This window comes from Panthera pardus, unplaced genomic scaffold (genome assembly GCF_024362965.1).
Source record: "Panthera pardus isolate Hobbes unplaced genomic scaffold, ASM2436296v1 HiC_scaffold_5, whole genome shotgun sequence".
Taxonomy (NCBI): Eukaryota; Metazoa; Chordata; class Mammalia; order Carnivora; family Felidae; genus Panthera; species Panthera pardus.
Window position 1 is genome coordinate 2,938,340 of NW_026526980.1, and position 14,629 is coordinate 2,952,968.

The following is a 14,629-nucleotide window of genomic DNA, read 5'->3' on the forward strand; positions in this document are numbered from 1 at the left end:
CGGCTGCTGACTGAGGCTGTACCCACCCCTGATATACTTTCTCTGTGCATATTATTGGAGAAAGCCAGAGAGGTATCTCTCCTCCAAACATTTGAATGAACCAATAGTAACACGTCATTGCGATGATCCAGAAAATACAAAAAAGTCGACTGCCACCCCAGAGATAAAAGTGCTGAACAGAAAATAGATGTCTTTCTTTCAGCCTCGCTTCCCCATGTATTGGTTTTTGGTTTTGTTTTCGCGCCTTAACGAGATTATAGCCAGACTGCCCGTGAACCTTCATGGTCTTTTCTCTCTCGTTGCGTTGCTTCAAAAATCATTTCCCTGCCTTTTCAAACAGTTTTCGGTAAATAATTAAGATATCCTATCACAACTTACTTGAGGGATCGTCTACTGTAGGTTTATTGACATTGTTTCCAGTTGTTCGCTCTTGTAAATTACACTCCTGTGGCCCTCTCTGAGGTCCTTTATTCAGGATTATTTGCATTAGCTAAATTTCTGGAGGTGGAATTATTTGGGGTTAAAATATTTGTTATCTCTTGATTCTTTGTGGCTACATCCTTTTCCAAAAAGGCTAGACTCAGATACTCCTGGAGCAACGTCTGTTTGGAGAGCCAGGGGTGATATTCTGATGCTCAGAACCGGAGATCAGAAAGGCATTAGCATAACCCCGGGTTGGTCCGTTGGTTTTTCCTTCTGGGCATAATTTCCAAGAAAGGACATTTACTCCATACCTAACGCACGCCCTTCATTTCACAGAGCAGTTAAGAGAGGCCTCATAGTTCCTGTGGGGAACAGTGCTGTTTCTTGAGTGTAACTGTATACCAGCCATTTGCCCACATTTCTTGGTAGAGCCTCTAGACCCTTTGAGTTAGGACTTTGCACACAGTAGGATATCAGTAACTTAAAAAAAAATAGTTGTGGGGAAGTTTCTTTTCTTCCAAGTCCTCGGGTCTCTTATCTGTAAGACAGGAATAGTAAGAATCCATTCAGCAGACACTGACCGTGGCCGTCTTATGTGCCAGGCCCTGTAATGTCTGCTGGGGATGCACCACATCCCTGGGGAGTGGGGAATGGCATGGAAGGTGTGCATTCGGATGATACACAAATATACACGTGGAAACTGTGGTCAAGTGGGAAGAAACCATAACACAGACCACTCTGAGAAATTACAGTGGATGCTTTTATTTCCATGAGGTTAATAAAGCAGCTTCTCTGAGGAAATAGCATAGGATGTTTGAGGTCTGAGGCATGCACGGAAGTTGGCCAAGCAGGAGTGAAGGAAGCAGTCTAGGCAGCAAGAATAGCCCATGCAAAGGCCCTGAGGCCACAGAGCTTTGTGCTTTCTAGGAATCAGAGGCAGGGGTTGCTTGGGCAATGTCTCAGAGACCTTTTGAAAGCCTGGTAACCCACGCTGAGCTTTGAAGTGCCAAGCCAAGAACGTGGGAGCAGGAAGGGGACTGTCCCAGCAGTAGATGACCTTGGTGGCCTGAAGGAGGCAGTGGAAATGAGGGAGAGAAACGGATGAATCAGAGACCTACTTCAGAGGCAGATCTGGGTTCCCTTTCTTCTCTCTTGTCTGGTTTCATCCTCCAGCTGATGATGAGGTTGTTCTGGTCAAGTTCAAGAAGTCAACACTAAAGTGTGGTAGGCTTTTATGCCAGTTGGCAAAGGGGCAAGAGCGAAGCCTGCATTTCTGCAGCAGCAGCCACGCTGTGGACCAAAAAGCAGGCTGGACTGAGCCAGGAGTCAGGGATGCTGGCAGCTCCAGGGCGTGTATCTCTTGGCGTTTGGCCAGGATCATCCCGGGACCAGCCACAAAGTCGCCACCACCGTCTCCATCCCGAGTGAGACAGCCAATTCTTGTATGTCACAGGTGAGGTCAGATTTGGCCTGAACGGGAGGGGCAAGCAAGGGCCGGCGGGCCATCCCACACGTCAGCCCGTGAAGGAGCAAAGCCACCACTGTGTCTGACAGGGAGCCGCTCTAAGTGGGTAGTGGCCGGACTTGACTGGTCCCTCGAATTCACATCCCATTGGGACCAAAGAAGGCCCTCTGGTGGGGGCATTCGTTGTCTGGTTTGTTATCAATTCTTAAGGTCCCACGCTGGTGCAAAGTTCAGAGTGAGCTGCATACTTTTTAGCTAATGCTTACATGATCTCATGTATTGATTAATCAGGTTGTTTAAAATTAAGTGCCACAAGTCAAATCGTCTTCTCTGGAGTTTAATTTTCACAGACCCGTGTGACTGACGTGTTGTAATAGGATATTCGGCATCTGTCGGCGGCTACGCGAGGGGCCAGGTTTCTGGAAGAACTTTGGTTCCAACGCCAGTGCCTCGGCTAGCTAATCAGCTCTACGATCTTGGGTGTGTTCCCCAAACTGCCTTAGCTTCATGTTCCCCCCGATAGCTCGTAAGAGTACTGCTTCTCAGAGTCGTGAGAATAAGTGGACTTAACATACGTGAAGGAAGTAGCTAGAACAGGCTCAAGCATACAGCAGGTCCTCACTAAATGGCAGCCAATAGCACTAAGGTTTGGACTCATTCCAGCTATCTGTAAGCCAAGCTGCGTTCTCCAGTAAGCCACACGTGGCTTCTGAGCACCTGCAAGGTGGCTAGTCTGCACAGACATGTGCTGTAAGCATAAAATACACATGGGGCTTCAGGGGCGCCCGGGTGGCTCATTTGGTTGAGCATCTGACTCTTGATTTCAGCTCAGGTCATGATCTCACAGTTGATGGGATTGAGCCTCGTGTCAGGCTCTGTGCTGTTAGTGCGGATTCTCTCTCTTCCTCTCTGCCCCTCCTCCGCTCTCTTTCTGTCTCTCTCAAAATAAATAAACTTAAAAAGAAAACTTTGGAGCCAACCATAAGAGACTCTTAAATACAGAGAACAAACAGGGTTGCTGGCGGGGTGTTAGGTGGAAGGAGGAGTTCAATGGGCAAGGCGCCTTAAGGAGGGCACTTGTTGGGATCAGCACTGGGTGTTCTGTGTAAGTGGTGAATCAGGAAATTCTATTCCTGAAAGCATTATTACACTAAATGTGAACTGACTTGGATTTAAATTTTAAAAAAGAAAAGAAAATGAAAAAAAACCCTCATATCATAAATAACAACTAATAAAGTACACATGGGATTTCAAAGAGGTAGCATGACCAAAAAGGAAATACTAAAATTTCATTAGTTAGTTTTCATATTATCTGCTGGAATGATGATATTTTGGATATATCAGGTTAAATAGAACATACAACTCATATTAGTTTCATCTGTTGCCCATTTTTTTGTAATGTGGCCACTAGAAAATTTCAAATTGCTTCTAAGACTCTCATTTATCTTTCTTTTCGACAGCACTGGTCTAGAGGCATGATTTAAGAAAGAGGAATGATTAAGAAGTGGGAAAAGCGTAGACTTTCCAGCCAGAAAGATTTAGGGGCTTATCTGGGTAGCACCACGCTCTGTATGCCACTAGGGAAGTCCCTTACCCTCAGTGCGCCTCAGTTTTCTCATCCGCAAAGTGGGAGCAGACATCCCTACCACAAAGAATTGTTTTGAGGCTTCAATGAAATCATATACGTGAAGTGCTTAGCTCCACCGTCGGCACACAAGAAAGGTGCTCAGATGGAAACAAAGGTCATAGCTTTTGTAACAGGTGCTGGGGGTGTTTAGTATTCAGGGGGGGCTGAGTTGACCCTGGTTTGCCTTGTCCAGCAAGATTACGTTGGCATGCTGTTTTCACCTCCGTTGCCACATTTGACCTTCAGAACGACCCTGGGAGGTACCGTCAGCCCCTTACGGAGCTGGAGAGACGGAGGCATGGGAGCCTTTCAAGGTCTGAGCAGGAACTGGAAACCAGATGCTTTCCTGCCAACCCCGCGCTTTCCTGAAACTTGCAGAGCTTCCCAGAAGCGGGTTTCACTTTCACAGGGCGTCCACCGCTGTCCCCTGATCCAGAGAGAAAACTAATACCTCATGTGCCCCAGCAGCCTGCAGGGCCCCCTTGCCTGCCAGCACAGGCGGGGGGCAGTGCGTCATCGGAGCCGACTTGAAAGGCGGGAAGCGCACCCGTGGGCCTCTTGTTCTCCAGCCTGGTGGACAGCAGTGTTGTGGCTTGAGGCAGATAAGAGGGGGCTCACAAAGCCACGCTCCCTGGACACCTGGGCACCCGCTGACGTCTCAGACCAGCCTGATGCCCAGATGTATGCGCTGCTGGGGGCTCAGGGGACAGTTCACCACACATGCTGCTTTGCAACTTGCTGTAACTTAAGATGTGCAACACTCTCTCTCGTCAGTACAGAGAGAGCTACCTCATTCTTTGTCTCGGCCGAATGTGATTCTGTGTCATGACCCACTGAAATGTATTCAGCCAGTTCCCATGGATGGACATCTAGGTCGCTTTCTGTTCATATCAGTGAGAAAAATTCCTTCAGGTACACCGATGCTGGGAAAGAGTGGTTAGTGCATTTAGAAGTTTGTAGATCTGGGGGCGCCTGGGTGACTCAGTCTGTTAAGTGCCTGACTTCGGCTCCGGTCGTGATCTCAGTTCGTGGGTTCGAGCCCCGTGTTGGGCTCTGTGCTGACATCTCAGAGCCTGGAGCATCCTTCGGATCTGTGTCTCCCTCTCTCTCTGCCCCTGCCTGCCCTCCCCTGCTTGTACTCTGTCTCTCTCTCTCAAAAATAAATAAACATTAAAAATTTTTTTTTAAATATGGGGTGTCGGTTCCCCCACACCATCAACATGGCCAGAGAGTTCATGGTAGGAGGTCAGCGTGGAAAAAGCAGAGGGAGGGTTTGGTGGCAGCTGGGAGGCCAGTCAAGAGGCTGGGGCAGCCATCCAGCTAGGAAACAGACAAGAGCGAGAGAGGAGAGGGTGGAGGCCAGAGCTAGTGTGGAAGTAATACCCAGGACGTGGTCCTGAGCGAGGATGACAGGAGGGAGGAAGCGAGCGCGGGTGTCGGGTTTCCAGCTTCGGCAAATTGGGTCTGTTTACTGAGGTGCTGACACAGGACAGGGAGTAAGCGTGAACCTACTGAGTTCAATATGCAGGACATCCTGGGGACGCCTGGGTCGCTCAGTCCGTTAAGCTTCCGACTTCGGCTCAGGTCATGATCTCATGGTTTGTGGGTTCAAGCCCCGCATTGGGCTCTGTGCTGACAGCTCAGAGCCTGGAGCCTGCTTCGGATCCTGTGTGTGTGTCTCTCTCTCTGCCCCTTCCCCATTAGCACTTTCTCTCTCTCCCTCTCTCTCTCTCTCTCTCTGAAAAATAAACATAAAAATTTTTTTTAATATTCAGGACATCCTGCTGGGGGGTGTTTATACTGGCCTAGGGAGGAAGATTCAGGGATGGTGAATCATTGGTGGAAATCATGAGTGCACATGAGATCTCCCTGCACTGCGTGGATGGACGAGTGAGTGGCTGGCTGGATAGATGGACAGACGGACGGACAGGTGGATGGGCGGGTGGAAGAAAAGATGGATGGGTGGGTGGGTGGCTGGACAGATGGACAGATGGGCACATGGATGACAGACATCTAGACTTGATTCTGTTTCGACTGAACCATATGAAATTGCTCCCTTTGTTTTTCAAAAATAACAAAATACTTAAGTTTACGCAGGCTTAAGTACTCGAGGGGGAAGGTACAACATGATGTCCGCAATTTACTTCGAAATGCATCAAAAAATGGAGAGGATTAATGGATGGGTCACAGGGTCGAGACTGGTAAAATGTCATCGTCAGGAGCTGGGAGGTGGGGGCTGTGGACAGGTATTCAGTGGCAAATTCAACTTTTCTGTTTGTTGGAAATTTGCACAGTAAATTCAGGGACAATGTTTTTCCAAATGTTAGCAGTTCCCCGTGACTTCACTTAATATTTCTCCCTCATTTGGCCAGGAGAACCTTCTGGGTTCCCATCTGTGGATTGGCCTTATTCTTCCCAGAGCTGGGGGCTGGGGGTCAGCGTTTCTCCCTCCCAAAGTTAATGCTGAGTTGCCCTAATGAGGCGATTGCTGCACCAAGTTCGTTGGTATCTGGCTTGTAATAATTATAGATTTCCTCTGCGATTTGATCCCATTGGTTGCCACAGCAACAGCGGTAATAGCTCAACTGAAGTGCTGTCACGGTGATTTAGAACCAACATGTCTCTTGCAGCCTCCGGTCCGGGTGCCCCCACCCCCTTGCTGTCGTCATGGCAACTGAGGAGCAGCACGTGACCAAAAGCTCTGTGTCCCTCCTCCCCCGCCCCTCCCCATCTTGCACCCTTCCCCACTTCTCAGCCCCCTGTGGATAGGCATTGACCCCAGCTTGGGCTATACTGGGGGGGGGGGGACTAGAGTAATCAGTGCTCCAGAACCCCCACCCCGAGAGAGGGTCAGGTGCATTGTCAGAGCCAGAGCCGCCCCCCCTGGCCCCCGGGGGTCTCGGAGATGACTTGGTGGCCCTCAGAGCCCCTTCCTGGCTGTGGCCATGCCATAGGCGGGATCTGCTGGGGCGTCCCCACCGGAGTGCCGGTGGGGGGGTGGGGTTGTCGTTTAGGAATCCAAAGCCTTGGATCTTTGCTTTGTACTCCAGGGGTCCTGAAAGCGAATGAGAGAAAAATCTAGGAAGAGCATCCTGGAAGAAGGGGCGGGGACAGGGACCCCATTTCAGAAGGTCCCAGGTCAGGTGGCTCATTCTTCCGGTCTAAACTGAGCTGGGCTTAAAATGTCTTTTTAAAAAGGCCCTGTTCTATTTTTCTCTGTATTTATCTCTTTTTTTTTTTCCTGTCTCTTTGTTTCTTTGAGGATCTTTTCCTTTCTGTTTCTGTCTGTTCCTATCTGAAAACCTCTTTGTGAGGCTACCTCTAAGCCTCTCACTCATTCCCTCCCCCCTCTTCACCCCCTCTGCATCCCCCTGCCTCCAGCACTTGCTGGGAACCAGCTGAGAGCATCCTTTGCCCAAATCTGCTTTGCTTCTCAGGCTCCTTTCCTTCCTCCCATATCTGAGCCCATGTTCCGGGGACTGGCTGGAAGTCCGGAGCGTCCTCCGGAGGGAGAGCTGGTACCCGGAGGCATCTCTTAGGATGATCCCGGCGCATCTCATCCCTGGGACTCTGCAGAATGGCATAGAGGAGGCGTTTTAAGCAGGCGGGAGCTGGGCTTGCCGCAGGACCCCGACTGCCAGGCACTGTGAGTGCAGACGTGTGTCTGTGTGTGTGCACGTGCCCGTGCACACACGTGTGTGCATGCGATATGTATTTGCACACATCTACTGGTATGTGGAGGTGTGTCTCAACTCGTATCGGTGGCTGTGATCTGTGGTGCTGGGTGTGCAAGTGTGTGCACACGTGTGTGCCCATGCATATGTGTGCAAGTACGCCTGTGTGTGGCTTTTGGTCTGAAGGACATGCAGATGTCCATGACGGATTTTTCAAGGATGCTTAGCCGAGAGAACACAGTGGGATGAGCCCCTTTAAAGTGGGAACAAAATGAACAAAAACGGCACGAAAATGATAAGGGATTTGCTTCTGCCGGTGGGCTCGCAGAAGGACCACCACATGCGTTTGCCTCCGTCCCCAGGAAATGAGGTGAGGGTCACCTTGAAAAAGTATTTCTGCACCCACACACGTGCACACGCACACGCTCGGGAATGGAAGGCTCAGGGGGGTCGCCTTCGGGAGCACCTCGCTTTGCCCTCGTCAAGACCGGACTTTGCAGGGAGAATCTCTCGCTCGCCAGCCCGGATGGCTCGTGCCAAGAGCTGGCCCAAGGAAACTCTGGACGGCGACTCCCCCCCCCCTCGTGTCTTTCACTTCTGTAGTCAATTAGAACTTCATCTTGGGTTTGTTCACGCCCCGAGAGGTGGCGAGAAGGAAGCAGGTTTAGAAAGCGTAATTTCATTTGCAGGGCAAGATGTGGGAACCTGACAACTTGCCTGGCAGCCACGGGGGTCCTTCGTGCTTCGCCTGACCCCGAACACTGGGGGACCTGGTGGCCGGTCGCTTTGGGTGGATGCTAACTGCAGGCTGGGCACGCCCGGGGCGCCTTGGGGGAGAGGACGGGTCTAGACACTGGCACGGCCTCAGGAAGGCTGCAGGCCAAGGATGGCACTCTGTCCCCCGCTACGCCGTGACCTCTGTCTACACCACCTTGGTCCACCTGCCAAAGCCCTCATCACCTTCCAACATCCACTGTCACTGCCTCCGGGAAACCGTTAGTTAACTCAGTCAAGTAGAGGTGACGCTGAACGCCCTCCTCTCCCTGCCCCTGAATACCTCGTACCTCTGGCTTACGCACCCCACACACCTTTCCCCATTTGCCCACGAGCTGCACTTTATTTTACAAGGACTTCGAGAAAAATATCAACCAAGACAAAATACACACAGAGCAACTGGCCCGGACTCTTACAGCGTCCAGGTCATAAAAGGCCTAGCGGCTGGGATACGGTTGCAGGTTAAGAGACAGAGCAGCCGTGTGAGCAGATGCAGCGAGGGGTCCTGGGGTAGCTCCTGGAACACAAAGGACGGCCACGAAGGACGTCATGGGGGCAAGTGAGCGAATCTGAATGTAGGCTGTCTCTCAGACAATAGCATTACGTTAGTGATAAATTACCTGAACATGAAATACTTGTATGTCAGATCATTTGTACTGAGGGCACATGGAACGTCCTTGTCCTTCTGTTGTTGTTGTTGTTGTTGTTGTTGTTGTTAACAGAGGATGCTAATAGTAATTATGTTAGAGGATTGTTCTGAAAATTATAGGTGCCGTATCCTGTGTAAAGAGCATAGCACAGGATCTGGCCCAAGGTAGGTGATCGGTAGATGCTTGCTGTTGCCGTTGCTGGTTACCTAGTGTCATCCTGGCACCCTGCGATGAGTGTGCCAGAAGGGTCTTTCTCTTCTGCACCCAGAACTGCCTTCATGGGTTTGCGACCCAGGTGATCACACAGGACCCATGCTCAGAAGAGCCTCACCCCACGCTTGGTTTAATGCCCTCCTGTTTCCATCTCGAAATTATTTTTTTTAAGTTTATTAATTTTGAGAGAGAGGGGAGGAGTAGAGAGGGAAGGAATAGGGGAGGAGCAGAGAGAGAGGGAGAGAGGGAATCCCAAGCAGGTTCTGCACTGTCAGCACAGAGCCAGATTCGGGGCTCGAACTCACGAACTGTGAGAGCATGACCTGACCCGAAGCTGACACTTAACAGACTAAGCCACCCAGGCGCTCCATCATCTTGAAATTCTTAATCCTTTCTCGACAAGGGGCTTTGAATATTCATCTTCGCTCTGGGTCCCACAAATCACCCAGCCAGTTCTGTCTGCACAGGCTTTTTATCAGACCCCACTGGGAAGAGCTCTTAGACTAAACTCCCTGTTACCGCATCATAGCTCAGGCGGGCCCAGGCACATTAGGCACATTCCAGCCGTGACACCGCGTGTCATCAGCCTGCACCACCCAATACGGCAGCCGCTCCCCACATGTGACAATCAAGCACTTGCAATGGGGATCTAGTCCCAGTAGAGACGTGCTGTGCGTGTAAGAAATTTATACCGGCTCTTGAAGATGTTGCAGAAAAGAAAAAGAGTGTAAAATATCTTATTAATAATCATACTGATTACACGTTGAGATGATTGTATTTCTAGATTGTAGGTTTAAATAAGATACGTTATTATATTACACCTGCTTTTACTTTTTCTTTTTTTAGATTTCAATTTTAAGTAACGTCTACACCCAAGCTGGGGCTCGAACTCACAACCCTGAGATCAAGAGTCGCAGGCTCCGCTGACTGAGCCAGCCAGGCGCCCCTGTTTTTACTTTTTTGATGTGGCTCCTAGAAAGTGTAAAACAACTTCTGTGGGTTGCACTTGAGGCTTGCGTTATATTTCTGTTGGACAGCACTGCCTCCCGCCAGATTACCTGTCATGACTGTCAACCAAACCAAGAGATGACAGCCCAGTGAATCAATTTCCAGGCTTTTTTTTTTTTTAATGTTTATTCATTTTTGAGAGAGAGAGAGGGAATGAGTGGGGGAGGGGCAGAGAGAGGGAGACAGGGATTCTGAAGCAGGCTCCATACTCTCAGTGCAGAGCCTGACCCGGGGCCCGAGCTCAGGAACTGTGAGATCATGACCTGCGCTCAAATCAAGAGTCAGACGCTTAACTGACTGAGCCACCCCGGCACCCTAATTTCCAGGCTTTTAACCAGACTCCAGGCCTGATGCTCTAGCTTTAACCCATATCTCCCCCACCAGAATCCATCAGGCACCTCTCTCTGGGGGGGTCACTGCTGCTGGCCAGCCTTTTTTTCTTTTCCTTTCCTTCTTAAAATGCCCCCAAGATACTTTTATACCCAAAGAGTTGGTCGAGTGGCCTAAATAGATTTGCAAGGCAGCACAGTGGCCCCAGGAGCACTGAACTTGGGATTGGAAAAACTGACTCAGGAATTAAAATCCTGAGGATTTTAAGAGATCAGCTCTCCTTTGTGGGGTGAGCCTGGGCCCTTTGCTTATCTTCCCTGTGCAGGGACACAGAGCAGCCCTCGCTGCAGAGTCTCACAGACCTGGGTTTGCAGCCTGGCTCTGCGTCTCACGAGTCGTGTGACACAGGACAGGCCCCAGTGCCCTGAGTCTCTACGGGCACACCAGAGGAGCCAGCCTCTTGTGGGTTTTTTTGTTTGTTTTGTGTTTCTTTCCCCACCTTAAAAAATTTTTTTTAATTTATTTTTGAGAGGCAGAAAGGGAGACAGAGCTTGAGCAGGAGAGGGGCAGAGAGAGAGGGGGAGACGCAGAATCCAAAGCATGGTCCAGGCTCTGAGCTGTGTGCACAGAGCCCGATGCAGGGCTCAAACTCAGGAACCATGAAATCATGACCTGGGACTTGCCCTGCCCTGAGGTTATAGCTCCTCAGAGTGATCAAAACAGAACCTAGACAGGCAGTGTGTTTAAATTCTCTCGTGGCCCTTTGGTGTCATGAGTGGGATGCTCACACGCTTGAAAAGCAAGCCAGCTGTGGAAGGGTGGTGGTCTCAGTCCTGAGCAGGTGGATGGATCCTCAGCCATCTTGGTGCCCCCCCGCTGTCCCCCTGGCCATAGTGGCCACAGAACACAGGCTGCCTCAGTGGGACCCCGTGGTCGGGCATTCAGCTCCATGGGTGTAGGACACGTTCATGGAGCTTTCTCTGTGTGACATGGCACTAGGCGCTGGGGGTGCTGAGCCACATCGGTCGCTTGCTGTCAAGTTACACTGATGGTCCTCATCACAATGTGAAACTGTCTTATCTCTTGTCGGTTCCTTCCCTGGAAACAGAAAGTAGAGAGTGCTGTCCGGTTCCACCTCCCCCACCTGGTCCTTAGGGTTGAGTACTCTGTCTTCAGGCAGTAGGCAGTCAGGCAATGAATGAATGAATGAATGAATGAATGAATGAATGAATTTCATAGGCTAAAGGGAGAGACAGAGATTGTCACATTACAAGTGAACCGGGAAAGAACATGCATATAAGTTTATGGATAACGTACACATGGTAGGGGTTGGCAGTTGTTGAAAGGAGGCAGTGGGTACGGACAGGTTCATCATGAGTATTTGAAATTTTTTCTTAAAAAAAAAAGTTAGGTGCTGGAGAAATTACAGACGAGTGGCATCTAACCCTGAATTGATGAATCAGGAAAGCTTCCTGGTGGAAGTGGCCAGAGGGGCACTAGGAAAAAGTATGCCAGAGTTAGGGGAATGTAAACAGGAGGTGGGGGGCAGGAAGGACATTTCAACAAACAGTGGCGTGTGGGTGACGACCTGGGCACAGGAAAGAGCAGAGTGTGAGCAAGTCAGTGTCAAGAGGGCAGGGAGGGGCAGGAAAGACAGGTTTGGGGCAGGGAGGACCGTGTGCCCAGCCAAGCAGCAGGCCTTTATTCTGGGAGTAGTGGAGAGCCAGGGAATATTCAAGTCAGAGAGCATCTGGGTAGCTTTGCTATGTGAAACAGTAAAATGGTTTCATTCAAGCCTTCTACCTGTTCCCCCAACCCTTCTCTTTTCCCCTGGAAGATGTCCAGGGTTTTTGTTTGCTTCAAGGAGTATCCTTGTAGAGATCCGCTTTTTTTAACTTAGCAAGATTGTTTTCCCCTAAAGGTATCAAAAAGTCATAAGCGGGGGCATTTTTCTCAAAGGGAAGGAAGGTGGAGACGCCTCCTGATGAGAGTCAGACAACCAGGGAGGTTTGGACACCTGAATGGGTTTCCCCACCATCAAAAGTGCCAAGCCAGGATAAATTACATCACAATTTTATTCACTCCGTGTATTTGGCTCTGTGTGGACAAAACATAGGGAAAACAGTTGTCTTTTGTGCGTTCATTTGGTTTGGGACAAAAGGGACACTTTTCTGGCCTCAAAAGCCCAGCTCTTTCTTTGGTGCCGTGTTGTCCTCTGGGGGCCCCACTCCTTTAGCTCATAAGCTAAAGGAGGCACTGGCAGCTGTGTGGTTAATGGCTCCCGCCGGCTGCCCTCTGGCACCCCTTGAGGAGATGCCAGGCGTCCCCAGGTGAACAGATTACCTTTTCTGTCTCGGAAAAATGAAGACCAGCTGGGGAGGTAGGGCTGGGCATGAGGACTTCCGGAGTCCTTGTTCGGCCGAGGTCACGTGCTTGACGGCCACTGTGGCCACATCAAACGCAAGGGGTGAGCCTGCCTGTGTGGTTGGAATAGTTCTTACAGAAGGTGATGAATCGGGATGCCTTTTCATTACTGTATCCTTGGACCTGCCCTCCCCTGCCTCACCTGTCTAAATATGTTTGAAGAGTTTGCCGGAAAAATGAGGAAACAAGAAAAGGTAGACAAACTCTTTTTCACAGATTAATATTCTAAAAGCTCAGCAAGCCGGGGCACCTGGGTGGCTCAGTCGGTTAAGCATCTGACTCTTGATCTCCGCTCAGGTTTTGATCTCAGGGTTGGGAGTTCAAGCCCCACATTGGGCTTCACCCTGGGCAGAAAGCCTAATCAATCAATCAATCAGTCAATCAGTCGCTCAGCAAGCCTTCTCCATTACCCAGAGCTGTGGTCCTAGATACTTAAGGAACTCTAAAAATTCCAGTTCTTCCACTGAAAGGACCTTCCATTGCATTGGGCTCCTCGTAGAACTGGGGCCTCTGCACCCTGGAAGGGACGGCAGGGACAGGTGTCTGGGCGTAGGGGAAGGGCCAAATGTGGCCTGAGGTTGGAACTGTCAATTAGGGCAATGGTAGGCCCCTACCGATGAGCATGTAGCCAAAAGATGAGAGTCTTCGGGAAGGCTATGGACAGTGGTAACTGTTGGTTTGAAGTTCTTGGTTCCTGTAAAAAATATCTTTATCAGCCTGAGTTGTCTGATAAGATTTCTGGGTGAGGACAGAAGCTACCAACCTGCTAATGTGGCCAGGTCTTGGCCTGCAGGCTGAGCCAGCCCTGGTTCTAACCCAGCTCTGTAGTCTTCAGCTGTGTGTCCTTGCGCAAGTGGCAAAACCTCTCTGAGCCTCCCCCTTACTTGAAAAACAAGAAGAGTACTACTTGCCTTCCGGGATCAGGCGAGACAGTGTGTTGAACCTTGACCCAGGAGGCTTTCCTCTCCTGAATTGTAGCAGATCCCCCCATGCACGTAGAAATGAACGATCCTCTGAATTACTGAAAAGTGAAGACAGTCCCAAGGGATGGTGGGAACAGTGTCAGGTGCACTTTGTAACTCGAATGACCCAACAGCGTCTCCAGGCCGCCCGCCCTGCAGACCCGCGAGGGAACGAAATGGCTCCATTGTTATGTCCTGGGCCTTAGCAGTTCCTGGAGTCCTTAAAATGCTTCGTTTTCTCTGCACAGGAAACGTATCTCCTCCAGTCGTGCTGACCTTATCTGTTTGTCGCTGGTCCTCCCACGGGAAGCGAGAGTCCCGAGAACAAAGCGGGACACAGGTCCTTGTTCCGCATGGCGTCTGGGGCCTTAGCACTTGCGGAAGTGAACAGACATTAAGGGCCGGACCTTTCCCGGCTTTGACCCGCAGTGGCGTCTGCCGTGTTAGCACAAGCATCCCTTCCGACCAGATTCAGTTCCTTCCGTCCTTCCCCTTGGTAGGCTCGGAGACACACAGCAACTCAAACGCTTGCAGACGCTTCTTGACGAATCCTTACTGCCTCCAGAACCAAGGGTCTGCGTCCTCCCCTCCTGGAGGGCTCCGATTTGAAGCCTTGCCTCTTCTTTTTCCCCTTCACCCTGCTCACAGGCTGAGGGCTGCCCGTCTCCCAGCATCAGAGTGTTCATGCCTCCTGCACTTGTGACTTAAGTCCACCTCATCCTTCCTGGTGGAGGCTGGCGGGCGGGGCAGGTGGGCGAGCTGCGAGACACAGGCATGAGGAGGACAGAGGAGGTTGGGGCGCAGACCAGCTTCCCTCTGGTGGAGCCTGGAAGTTCAGGCTCATAGCAGGGCCACTGTCTGTGCCAACAGCTCTTCCTCGCACTTCAGGCTGTGCAACTAACCTTCCCTGCCGGATAGAGTGTTCTTTGGAAGCCGAGAAGGTGGTGTGGGTCCTGTGTGTATCCTTCGGTCGGCCCTCACCAAACCAAGAGCCTCGTGACCTCGTGGGTAGATTTCATTCTTCCCATTTCGCAGCTGAGGAAACTGAGGCCCCAATGAGTCACGCGGCTTGTCCAGAG

General features: G+C 50.7%; 1 protein-coding gene across 2 annotated transcripts in view; it reads left to right on the plus strand.

Moving 5' to 3' along the window:
* ABAT (4-aminobutyrate aminotransferase) overlaps positions 1-14,629 on the plus strand; it is an 86,941-nt gene that overhangs the window by 21,473 nt on the left and 50,839 nt on the right. Inside the window, exon 1 of one of the 2 annotated variants that reach the window (XM_053894419.1) lies at positions 6,824-7,161. The exons of the other annotated variant lie outside the window; for it this stretch is intronic. The gene's annotated coding sequence lies outside the window, so the exon portion shown is untranslated. Of the gene's footprint in view, positions 1-6,823; positions 7,162-14,629 lie in introns of those variants that run through there. 2 annotated transcript variants of the gene reach the window in all.